This window comes from Bubalus kerabau, chromosome 10 (assembly GCF_029407905.1).
Source record: "Bubalus kerabau isolate K-KA32 ecotype Philippines breed swamp buffalo chromosome 10, PCC_UOA_SB_1v2, whole genome shotgun sequence".
NCBI classification, from domain to species: domain Eukaryota; kingdom Metazoa; phylum Chordata; class Mammalia; order Artiodactyla; family Bovidae; genus Bubalus; species Bubalus kerabau.
In genome coordinates this window covers 72,495,403-72,507,594 of record NC_073633.1, presented here as the reverse complement: position 1 = coordinate 72,507,594, position 12,192 = coordinate 72,495,403, and the positions used below count along the sequence as shown (strand labels likewise).

At 42.1% G+C, this 12,192-nt stretch overlaps 1 non-coding gene across 1 annotated transcript; it reads right to left on the bottom strand.

The window, feature by feature from the left end:
- Positions 1-634: 634 nt before the first annotated feature.
- TRNAG-GCC (transfer RNA glycine (anticodon GCC)) lies at positions 635-707 on the bottom strand. Its single transcript has one exon. It is a non-coding gene; the product is annotated as a tRNA-Gly (tRNA).
- Between the last annotated feature and the right edge of the window lie 11,485 nt (positions 708-12,192).

The window sequence follows — 12,192 nt, the reverse complement described above, 5'->3', positions numbered from 1 at the left end:
GGAATCAACTCAAATCTCGAGTTGAGGAGGGGAAAACAGGGCTCTTCTTGAGTTGTGGCAGGAAATTGAGTGTTCCTCTCAAGGGGGGGAACGGGTATCTCAGGAAGCTTATGAGATGGCTGGATGGCATCACTGACTCAATGGACATGAGTTTGAATAAACTCCAGGAGTTGGTGATGGACAGGGAGGCCTGGCATGCTGCAGTCCCTGGGGTCGCAAAGAGTTGGACACAACTGAGCGACTGAACTGAACTGAACTGAATTGAAGTGGCCCCAGCCAAAATCCCGGGACCAGTCTGTCTGCCTTCCCCCTGAACCTCCAGCTGTCCACCACCCTGTACATCAGTACACTCTGGACCTCTCACAATGCCCTCTTCTCACATAGGAAGGGCTCAATACCCTGCTCAGCTCGCTAATCTGAGAGGCCTGTGGAAGATTGAGCAAGGCTCCCCCAGCTCACGCCTGTAGCCTCGTGCTCCCTCCAGGCTGCCTTCTGATGACTCACTGCCCTCACGCTTGTGCCTTCCCTCCCCTCTTTATTTCAGGAAATGACTTTTGAAAATGATCTCTCCACCTTCTCTCCTTGTAAATTGGATTAACTGCACCGGGTCTTAGTGGTAGCATGTGGAATCTAGTTCCCTGACCAGGGATCGAACCCAGGCCCCCTGCATTGGCAGTGTAGAGTCTTAACCACTAGACCATCAGGGAGGGCCCCCTCATTTTTTTAACAGTAGAAAAATACATACAGAGAATAAGAACGACAATCTCTAATGCTGTTAGTAACAAATGGACAGATAGGCACACACATGAGTGCATGCTCGTGCACACACACGTATACACACTCTCCAAAGAAACTTTTAAAAACCAGGTTTATAGGGAAAGGGACTGTGGGCTCTCCTGGTGAAGGCAGTAGAACGTTAACTACCTTGTTTCCATTGCTACCACAGATAAAGAAATTGCTTCGAACTGGAGAGGAAAAGAATAAGGCAGTCCAGAAGAATGTAAGCCTGAGATAAACTGCATGTCAAGAAGGAAAATTCAGCTACTTTAACAGCTCAGTCTCTATGTCCAGACAAATTATGTCCTAGGATGCTGGTTGCAAACTTTTTAGTATTAGAACTTTTTCAGACAAATCTTATATAAACTCTAATTTAAAAAAAATGTTTAAATAATTTTTGTATACATTTTAAGTTAAAACTTATTTAGCATTCACTTCTTATAAAGTTAATCTATGAGGAAAAATGACTGTCTTGATGAATTCCAAATTTGGAACAATTAATTTAGGTAAAACCATTGCAATCTTCTGTGCATTTAATTTACTTTTATATTATTTTAGTCACAAAGAGTAAACAAATATTTTTTTTTGTTTCATACATGATATTTTACATGTTTCAATGCCATTCTCCCAAATCTGCCCACCCTCTCCCTCTCCCACAAAGTCCATAAGACTGTTCTGTACATCAGTGTCTCTTTTGCTGTCTCGTACACAGGGTTATTGTTACCATCTTTCTAAATTCCATATATATGCGTTAGTATACTGTATTGGTGTTTTTCTTTCTGGCTTACTTCACTCTGTATAATAGGCTCCAGTTTCATCCACCTCATCAGAACTGATTCAAATGTATTCTTTTTAATGGCTGAGTAATACTCCATTGTGTATATGTACCATAGCTTTCTTATCCATTCATCTGCTGATGGGCATCTAGGTTGCTTCCATGTCCTGGCTATTATAAACAGTGCTGCGATGAACATTGGGGTACACATTTCACACCAGTCAGAATGGCTGTGATCCAAAAGTCTACAAGTAATAAATGCTGGAGAGGGTGTGGAGAAAAGGGAACCCTCTTACACTGTTGGTGGAAATGGTACCTCATAAACAAATATTTAAAAAAAAAAAAAAAAAATAAGGGACTTCCCTGGTGGTCCAGTGCTTTAAAAATCTGCCTTGCAATCCAGGGGACATGGGTTCAATCCCTGGTCAAGGATCTGAGATCCCACATGCCTTAGGACAGCCTGTGTGCCAAAACTAACACCCAACACAACCAAATAAATAAAATACTAAACACACACACAACAGCTTGCCTAGTCACCTGTCTGTTCTTTAAACTGATCCAGAAGTTTGAAAAATGGAATACCAGAACACTTAAAAATTTCCAAATAATCATAATTAATACTATTGAATTTCTTGTTTTGGATGCAAAAGTCAGACATGAACTACCCAACATCTTTTATAAGCAGTAGAGCCATGTGGCAGGTTGCACATTCACTTGTGAAAGCCTCCTGAAGCCTGACAAGAACATGGACCAAATAAATAGATGCTTCGGAGCATGGTGTGACTGCATGCTGTGTTTTGGAGAACTTCATCACAGGAACAGTAAAAGGCCAGTGCAGATCCATAACTTTCCTAACTGATGGCACACGACTAACTAATCCATGGTGATAGAGTCAGATAGTGATGGGAGAAGGCTGCCAGTGACCTGAAAGGGCATACATGGGGCCTTCCCTGGTGGTGCAGTGAATGGTAATCCACCTGTCAATGCAGGGGACGTGGGTTCAATCCCTGGTCCGGGAAGACTGCACATCTGCAGAGCAACTAAGTCTGTGCACCACAGCTATTGATCTCTCGTGATGCAACTGCTGACGCCCGTGCAACTAGAACCCATGCTCCGCAACAAGAGAGGCCACCGCAGGGAGACGCTCGCACACTGAAGCTGGAGAGTAGCCCCGCTTGCTGCAACTAGAGAAAGCTCACGTGCAGCAATGAAGACCCATCTCAACAACAACAAAAATAATTAATTAATAAAATCAAAAGAAAGGGCATAAAGGGATTCTAGAGTGCTGGATGTTGTCTATATCTTGAGATGGGTGGTGATTATGTGGAGTATGAGCTAAATACTTAAGAATTGTGCGTTTGACTGTAGGTAAATTATACTGCAAAGCCTTATTAGCTGAAAGAGAGGGAGAAGGGAGAGAGAAGCAGGGAGGGCCCAAGAAACTCTGTCCCAAGATTTGTTTAAAAACCTGTGAGCAAAAATGCTTTCCATTGGGTTAGGATCTGGTAGCTAACATGGCTGCATGTTTGTCTTTTTAATTATAGTTTAAAAAATGGTTTCAAATATATGTTAAAAATGAAATCCAAGTATATTTAAATACAAAATTTAAATATAGCTAGAAAGTGAAATTCAAATCAAATTCAAATAACCAGTGACCTCACCTTTCTTTTTCCTCTTGAGAAGTGAGAGAAAACCAGCCAAAGGCAAAGAGGCAGAAAGCAGGAATTTCCTGGTGGTCCAGTGGTTAGGACTCAGCACTTTCATAGCCAAGGCCCTGGGTTCAATCCCTGGTCTGGGAACTAAGACCCCACGAGTCTCATGGAGTGACCAAAAGAAACAGAAGTCAGAAAGCACCTCTCATCCTTTGATCATGAGAGTGAAAATGTGTCTCATGTTTCTCATAGCTTATTAAATGCCAGGTTCAAAATGTCCTGTTGAGGAGGCGGTATCCACACGGGAGATGGGTGTGGCCATCACATCAGTGTGTTAACCTCAGCATTCTAGGCTTCTGTCGGCTCCTACCCTTTCATCTGTCAGAAATATTTCCTTGGAAGGATGAGCACTCAAGTCTGGTCTTAGGGCCATGTGTCCCCTCTTCAGATCATTGCCCGCAAGAAGTGGTTTTAAGCTATGAAGAAAACAAATTAGGTCTGCCTCAGTTTCTCTGTGTGAACCTTTGGGTTCCAGCAGACCTGCTTCTCAGATGTACTGGATTTTCATCTTCCAGTTTCAGAAATCTGAACTAATTTTTTTATGCCTTGGAAGCAAATCTCGGTTTCAAAGCACTCCTCTCTGCCAGGTACTCGGGGTATGAAGGGCTACATTCTGCTTTGGAAAACGCTGTTCAGGTTGGGGTTCAAGACCAAGAGTGGTAGGAGCTGGAGGCCACAGGCTTGTAAGAGATTTACCAAGTCTTCCCCGAGAGAGGTCGATTCTCAGTCTTTTGCCCTTTTTATAAGTAAGGTTTCAGGCCCTCCCTCTGCCTGAGCCTTCATATCCCAAAAGGGATTTGCCTTTCTAGAAGCCTCTTCTTTCAGATCAACCATGGGCTAATATGATCTTGTACAGTTCTGACAGGCTCTGCTCACCTTTTCCTTCACTCTCACAGACCTCTGGGTGTCTTTGTGAACTGGCCTTGAAAAAGTTTTACAGACTCCACAGTCTAGATTTTCTCTGCCAATTCTCTGTTTGCTTGTTATGTTGCAAGAATGTGACCCAACAGCCTCCACACCCCATGACTCAGCCTCTGTCTAATGAGCGGTGTGTTCTGGGCCTTCCTGGGCCAGCATCTCCTGTAATGAAGGCCAGGTGCTGCCCAGGCAGCCAGTGCCTAAGCCAAGGTGGGAGTCAGAAACACTCCCCATAGGTGGGCAGAGGGAAAGGGATGGTGAATTCCAGTTTGTTCCACTCCCCATCACTGAAGCCACTCTTGGCCCTTCCCCAGCACAGCCTGGGAGGTGCAAGTTAAGGGTTAGGAAGAACTTTCGTTGTGAGATCCATTTTGAAGGGGGCTGGCAGGGGGCTATTTCTCTCTCTCTTTTCTTTTAAATCAATTCTTATTGCTTTGCAGTGTTGTTAGTTTCTGCAGTACAGCAAATTAAATCAGTTATATATATACATATATCCCTTCTTTTTCAGATTTCCTTCCCATTTAGGTCACCACAGAGCACTGAGTAGATTTTCCTGTGCTATAGAGTAGGTTGTCATTAGTTATCTAATACATAGTAGTGTGTATGTAAATCCCAATCTTCCAGTTTATCACAGCCCCCTTATCCCTTAGTACCCATAAGTTTGTTCTCTACATCTGTGTCTCTATTTCTGCCTTGCAGTTAAGTTCATCTGTATCATTTTTCTGAATTCCACATATAAGTGATATTGTATGATATTTGTTTTTCTCTTTCTGGCTTACTTCACTCTCTGTGACAGTCTCTACGTCTATGGAGACTCCTCAAAAAACTAAAAATAGACCCACCATATGACCCAGAAATCTCACACCTGGGTATATACCCAGAGAAAATGATAATTCAAAAAGATACATGTACCCCAGTATTCTTTGCAGCACTATTTACAATAGCCAGAACATGGAAGCAACCTAAATGTCCATTGGCAGAGGATGGATAGAGAAGATAGAGCACGTATACATGATGGATTATTCAGTTCAGTTCCATCACTCAGTCGTGTCCAACTCTTTGTGACCCCATGGACTGCAGCAGGCCAGGCCTCCCTGTCCATCACCAGCTCCCGGAGTTTACTCAAACTCATGTCCATTGAGTCGGTGATGCCATCCAGCCATCTTGTCCTCTGTCATCCCCTTCTCCTGCCGCCTTCAATCTTTCCCAGCATCAGGGTCTTTTCAAATGAGTCAGCTCTTTGTATCAGGTGGCCAAAGTATTAGAGTTTCAGTTTCAACATCAATCCTTTCAATGAATATTCAGGACTGATCTCCTTTAGGATGGATTGGTTGGGTCTCCTTGCAGTCCAAGGGACTCTCAAGAGTCTTCTCCAACACCACAGTTCAAAAGCATCAATTTTTTGGTGCTCAGCTTTCTTTATAGTTCAACTCTCACATCCATACATGACTACTGGAAAAACCATAGCCTTGTCTAGACGGACCTTTGTTGGCAAAATAATGTCTCTGCTTTTTAATATGCTGTCTACGTTGGTCATAACTTTTCTTCCAAGGAGTAAGTGTCTTTTAATTTCATGGCTGCAGTCACCATCTGCAGTGATTTTGGAACCCCCCAAAATAAAGCCTGCCACTGTTTCCACAGTTTCCCCATCTATTTGCCATGAAATGATAGGACCAGATGCCATGATCTTAGTTTTCTGAATGTTGATCTTTAAGCCAACTTTTTCACTTTCCTCTTTCACTTTCATTAAGAGTCTCTTTAATTCTTCTTCGCTTTCTGCCATAAGTGTGGTGTCACCTGCATTACTCAGCCATAAAAAGAAATGAACTTGTGGCTAATTGCATAGTGGCCACCTCTTACTATGGGACAGGCAGTTGATATCCACTTAGGATTTGTGTGAAGAAGCCTATCTTATTTTCAGCTAATTTGTCTTTGATTTGTGGGGCATTAAATTTTCTGGGAAAAAAACAAACAAACATATGACTGTTAAGCTTTGGGGGACAAACCAGAGAAAATCATATAATTAGCAGCTCAAAGATTCTCAGAATCTCTGTCCAGAAAAAGAAAGAGATGACCGAGAAAAAGAAATCACTGTGCTCTAGAGCTGTGGCAGAAGGCCAGACAGGATAATGGCCACAGAAAAGAGATGAATGAATTCAGTTTAAACATATGCCTCTCTTTGGAAAGGAATCGCTTAGGGAAAGCTTATTCATTAATTACTACTCCTACTAAATGGGAAAACTTTAACTGATTTTACCTTAAATTCTTTTAATGGTAAACTCTTTTTATCAGATTTTTAAAAATTCAGGCCTCCTTGCAAAAATGCAAACACATTTCTGTCTCTGGATGGACTGTAACAAAAGCAGAAGGCTTAAAAATAGTTTTATGAAAAGAGATGAAATCTGAGCACAGTTCATACATTTACCAATGATTTTTCTGTTTGCTGCGTGCTATCTATGAATCATCTGACACAAAACAGTTGGTAGGCTGCTGGAAGGACATGATGGGCTCTGTCAGAAACTGCACCCTAGTTTGTGGTCAAGTCGGAGACAGAATTTACGTAATACGAGTTTCAGCCAACTAATCCTACCCCACAGGGTGGCTACCCTTCCCCTCCTGAAGGCCTTGGAATGGCCATACCTTGGGCTGGCTCCCGCCCCAGCAGGAAACACAGGTCTCCTGGCCCCTAGTGCCAGAGTGTTGCCTGGTTCCTGATCACACCCATAGATTTGTTTGCTTTCATTTGTTTTGGGGAGGATTTTTAATTTACTTATTTAAAAATTTTCATTGACGTATAGTGTTGATTACAATGTTGAGTTAATTTCTTAAAAAAAAAACTTAAAAAATGATTTATTTCTTTTTGGCTGTGCTGGGCCTTCATTGCTGTGTGGGCTTTTCTCTAGCTGTGGAGAGTGAGGGCTACTCTCTAGTTGCGGTGTGCAGGCTTCTCTTCACGGTGACTTCTTTTGTTGCAGAGCACAGGCTCCAGGGCACGGGCTCAGTAGTTGTGGTGTACGGGGTTAGTTGCTCTGTGGCATATGGGATCTTCCCGGATCAGGGATTGAACCTGTGTCTACTGCATTGACAGGTGGATTCTTAACCACTGAGCCACTAGAGAAGCTCTGTTGTGTTAATTTCTGCTGTACAGCAAAGTGAGTCTGTTATTGTTGTTCATTTGCACAGTTGTGTCCAATTCTTTGCGACCCCATGGACTACAGCATGCCAGGTCTCCCTGTCCTTCACCATCTCCCGGAGTTTGCCCAAGTTCATGTCCATTGAACCAGTGATGCCATTCAACCATCTCATCCTCTGCTGCCCTCTTCTCCTTTTGCCTTCAATCTTTCCCAGCATTAGGGTCTTTTCCAGTGAGCCGCCTCTTCACATCAAGTGGCCAAAGTATAGGAATGTCAGCTTCAGCATCAGTCCTTCCAATGAATATTCAGGGTTGATTTCCTTAAGGTTGACTGGTTGATCTCCTTGCTGTCCAAGGGACTCTCAAGAGTCTTCTCCAGCATCACAATTCAAAAGCATCCATTCCTTGGCTCTCAGCCTTATTTATGGTTCAGCTCTCACATCTGTACATGACTACTGGAAAAATAATAGTTTTGACTATGTGGACCTTTGTCAGCAAAGTGGTGTCTGGTTTTTAATATACTGTCCAGATTTGTCATAGCTTTCCTTCCAAGGAGCAAGCATCTTTTAATTTCATGACTGCAGTCACCATCTGCAGTGATTTTGGAGCCCAAGAAAATAGTCTGTCACTGTTTCCATTGTTTCCCCATCTATTTGCCATGAAATGATGAAACCAAATGCCATAATCTTAGTTTTTTGAATGTTGAATTTTAAGCCAGCTTTTCACTCTCCTCCTTCACCCTCATCAAGAAGCTTTTTAGTTCCTTTTTGCTTTCTGCCATTAGAATGGTATCATCTGCATATCTGAGGTTATTGATATTTCTCATGGCAGTCTTGATTCCAGCTTGTAACTCATCCAGCCTGGCATTTCGCATGATGGTCTATTTATATATCAGTATTTTGGTCATCTGATGAGAACAGCTGACTCCCTGGAAAAGTCCTTGATGCTGGGAAAGTTTGAGAGCAGAAGGAGAAGAAGGTGTCAGAGGACGAGATGGCTGGATGCCATTACCGATGCAGTGGACATCAACTTGGGCATACTTCGGTAGATGATGAGGGACAGAGATGACTGGAGTGCTGCAGTCCATGGGGTCACAAAGAGTCAAAAAGAATTGGGCAACTGAACAAAAACCACTCTGCATATAAGTTAAATTAACAGGGTGACAATATACAGCCTTGTTGTACTCCTTTCACAATTTTGAACCAGTCAGTTGTTCCATGTAAAGTTCTAACTGTTGCTTCTTGACCTGCATACAGGTTTCTCTGGAGGCAGGTAAGCTGGTCTTGTATTCCCATCTCTTTAAGAAAATTTCCACAGTTTGTTGTGATTCACACAATCAAAGGCTTTTGCGTAGTCAATGAAACAGAAGTAGTTGTTTTTCTGAAATTCGCTTGCTTTCTCTATGATCCAGCAAATGTTGGCAATTTAATGTCTGGTTACTCTGCCTTTTCTAAACCTAGCTTGTATATCTGGAAATTCTCAATTCAAGTACTGCTGAAGCCTAGCTTTAAGGATTTTGAGCATAACCTTACTAGCATGGGGAGTGAGCACAATTGTCCAATAGTTTGAATATTCTTTAGCACCGCCCTTCCATGGAATTGTGATGAAAACTGACCTTTTCCAGTACTGTGGCCACTACTAGGTTTTCCAAATTTGCTGACATATTGAGTGCAGCACTTTAACACCATCATCACGGTGTTATTTTAAATAGTATTTTGGTGTTTTAAATGGTATTCTAAATAGCTCAGCTGGAATTCCATCACTTCCACTAGCTTTGTTGGTAGTAATGCTTCCTAAGGCCCACTTCACTTCACACTCCAGGATGCCTGGCTCTAGATGAGTGACAACTCCATCATGGTTATCTGAGTCATCAAGACCTTTTTTGTGGAGTTCTTCTGTGTATTCTTGCCACTTCTTAATCTCTTCTGCCTATGTTAAGTCTTCTGTCCTTTATCCTGCCCATCCTTGCATGAAATGTTCCTTTGGTATCTCCGATTTTCTTGAAGAGATCATTAGTCTTTCCCATTCTATTGTTTTCCTGTATTTCTTTGCATTGCTCATTTAAGAAGGCCTTCTTATCTCTCCTTGCTATTCTCTGGAACTCTCATTCAGTTAGGTATATCTTTCCCTTTCTCCCTTGTTTTTTGCTTCTCTTCTTTTCTCAGCCATTTGTAAAGCCTTCTCAGACTACCACTTTGCCTTCTTGCATTTCTTTTTCTTTGGGATGATTTTGGTCACTGCCTCCTGTACAATGTTGCAAACATTTCTCTATAGTTCTTCAGGTACTATCAGATCTCATCCTTTGAGTCTATTGTCACCTCCACTGTATAATTGTAAGGGATTTGATGTAGATCATACTTGAATGGCCTAGTGGTTTGCCCCACTTTCTTCAGTTTAAGCCTGAATTTTTCTGTAAGGAGCTGATGATCTGAGCCACAGTCAGTTCCAGGTCTTGTTTTTGCTGACTGCATAGAGCTTCTCCATCTTTGGCTGCAAATAATGTAATCAATCTGATTTCAGTATTGACCATTTGGTGATGTCTATTTGTAGAGTCGTATCTTGTGTTGCTGGAAAAAGGTGTTCCCTACGACCAGTGCTTTCTCTTGGCAAAACCCAGTTAGCCTTTGGCCTTCTTTGTTTTGTAATCCAATGCCAAACTTGCCTGTTACTCCGGGTATCTCTAGACACTCTACTTTTGCATTCCAATCCGCTATGATGAAAAGGACATCTTTTTTTGTGTTAGTTCTAGAAGGTCTGGTAGATCTTCATAGAATTGGTCAAGTTCAGCTTCTTTGGCATCAATGGTTGGAGCATAGACTTGGATTACTGTGATGTTGAATGGTTTGCCTTGGAAATGAACTGAGATAACTCTGTCATTTTTGAGATTGCACCCAAGGACTGCATTTCTACTCCTTTGTTGATTATGAGGGCTACTCCATTTCTTCTATGGGATTCTTTTCCACAGTAGTAGATATAATGGTCATCTGAATTAAATTTGTGCATTCCTGTCCATTTTAGTTCACTTATTCCTGAGATGTTGATGTTCACTCTTGGCATTTCTTGCGTGACCATGTCCAATTTACCTTGATTCATGGACCTAACATTCCAGGTTCCTATGCAATATTGTTCTTTACAGCATCGGATTTTACTTACCACCAGAAACATCCATTGCTGAGTGTCATTTCCCCTTTGGCCCAGCTGCTTCATTCTTTCTGGAGCTATTAGTAATTGTCCTCTGCTCTTCCCCAGTAGCATATTGGACACCTTCCAACCTGAGAGGCTTATCTTCTGGTGTCATATCTTTTTGCCTTTTTATACTATTCACGGGGTTCTCATGGCAACAATACTGGAATGGGTTGCCGTGAGTCAGCTCTTCACATCAGGTGGCCAAAGTATTGGAACTTCAGCTTCAGTCCTTCCATTGAATATTCAGTCCTTCCATTGAATATCCAGGATTAATTTCCTTTAGGATTGACTGGTTTGATCTCCTTGCAGTCTAAGGGACTCTAGGAGTCTTCTCCAACACCACAGTTCAAAAGCATCAATTCTTCAGCATTCATCTTTCTTTATGGTCCAACTCTCACATCCATACATGACTACTGAAAAAAAACATACCTTTGACTATACAGACCTTTCTCAGCAAAATAATGTCTCTGCATTTTTTTTAATTAAAAAATTTTTTTAATTATTTGTTTTAATTGGAGGCTAATTACTTTACAATATTGTAGTGGTTTTTGCCATACATTGACATGAATCAGCCATGGGTGTACATGTGTCCCCCATCCTGAACCCTCTCCCACCTCCCTCCCCGCTATCTAGGTTGGTCATAGCTTTTCTTCCAAGGAGCAAGTGTCTTTTAATTCCATGGCTGCAGTCACCATCTACAGTGATTTTGGAGCCCAAGGAAATAAAGCATTCCACTGTTTCCATTGTTTCCCCATCTATTTGTCATAAGTGATGGGATCGGATGCCATGATCTTAGTTTTCTGAATGTTGCATTTTAAGCCAGCTTTTTCACTCTCCTCTTTCACGTTCATCAAGAAGCTCTTTAGTTCCTCTTTGTTTTCTGCCATAAGAACTATGTCATCTGCATATCTGAGGTTATTGATATTTCTCCTGGTGATCTTGATTCCAGCTTATGCTTCATCCAGCCCGGCATTTTGCATGATGTACTCTGCATATAAGTTAAATAAGCAGGGTGACAATATACAGCCTTAACGTACTCCTTTCGCCATTTGGAACCAGTCTGTTGTTCTATGTCCGGTTCTAGCTGTTTCTTCTTGATCTGCATACAGATTTCTCAGGAGGCAGATAAAGTGGTCTGGTATTCTCATCTTTTTAAGAATTTTTCAGTTTGGTGTGATAAAATCACTGCAGATGGTGACTGCAGCCATGAAATTAAAAGACGCTTACTCCTTGGAAGGAAAGTTATGACCAACCTAGATAGCATATTCAAAAGCAGAGACATTACTTTGCCAACAAAGGTCCGTCTAGTCAAGGCTATGGTTTTTCCTGTGGTCATGTATGGATGTGAGAGTTGGACTGTGAAGAAGGCTGAGCGCCGAAGAATTGATGGTTTTGAACTGTGGTGTTGGAGAAGACTCTTGAGAGTCCCTTGGACTACAAGGAGATCCAACCAGTCCATTCTGAAGATCAGCCCTGGGATTCCTTTGGAAGGAATGATGCTAAAGCTGAAACTCCAGTACTTAGGCCACCTCATGCAAAGAGTTGACTCATTGGAAAAGACTCTGATGCTGGGAGGGATTGGGGGCAGGAGGAGAAGGGGACGACAGAGGATGAGATGGCTGGATGGTATCACTGACTCGATGGACATGAGTCTGGGTGAACTCCGGGAGTTGGTGATGGACAGGGAGGCC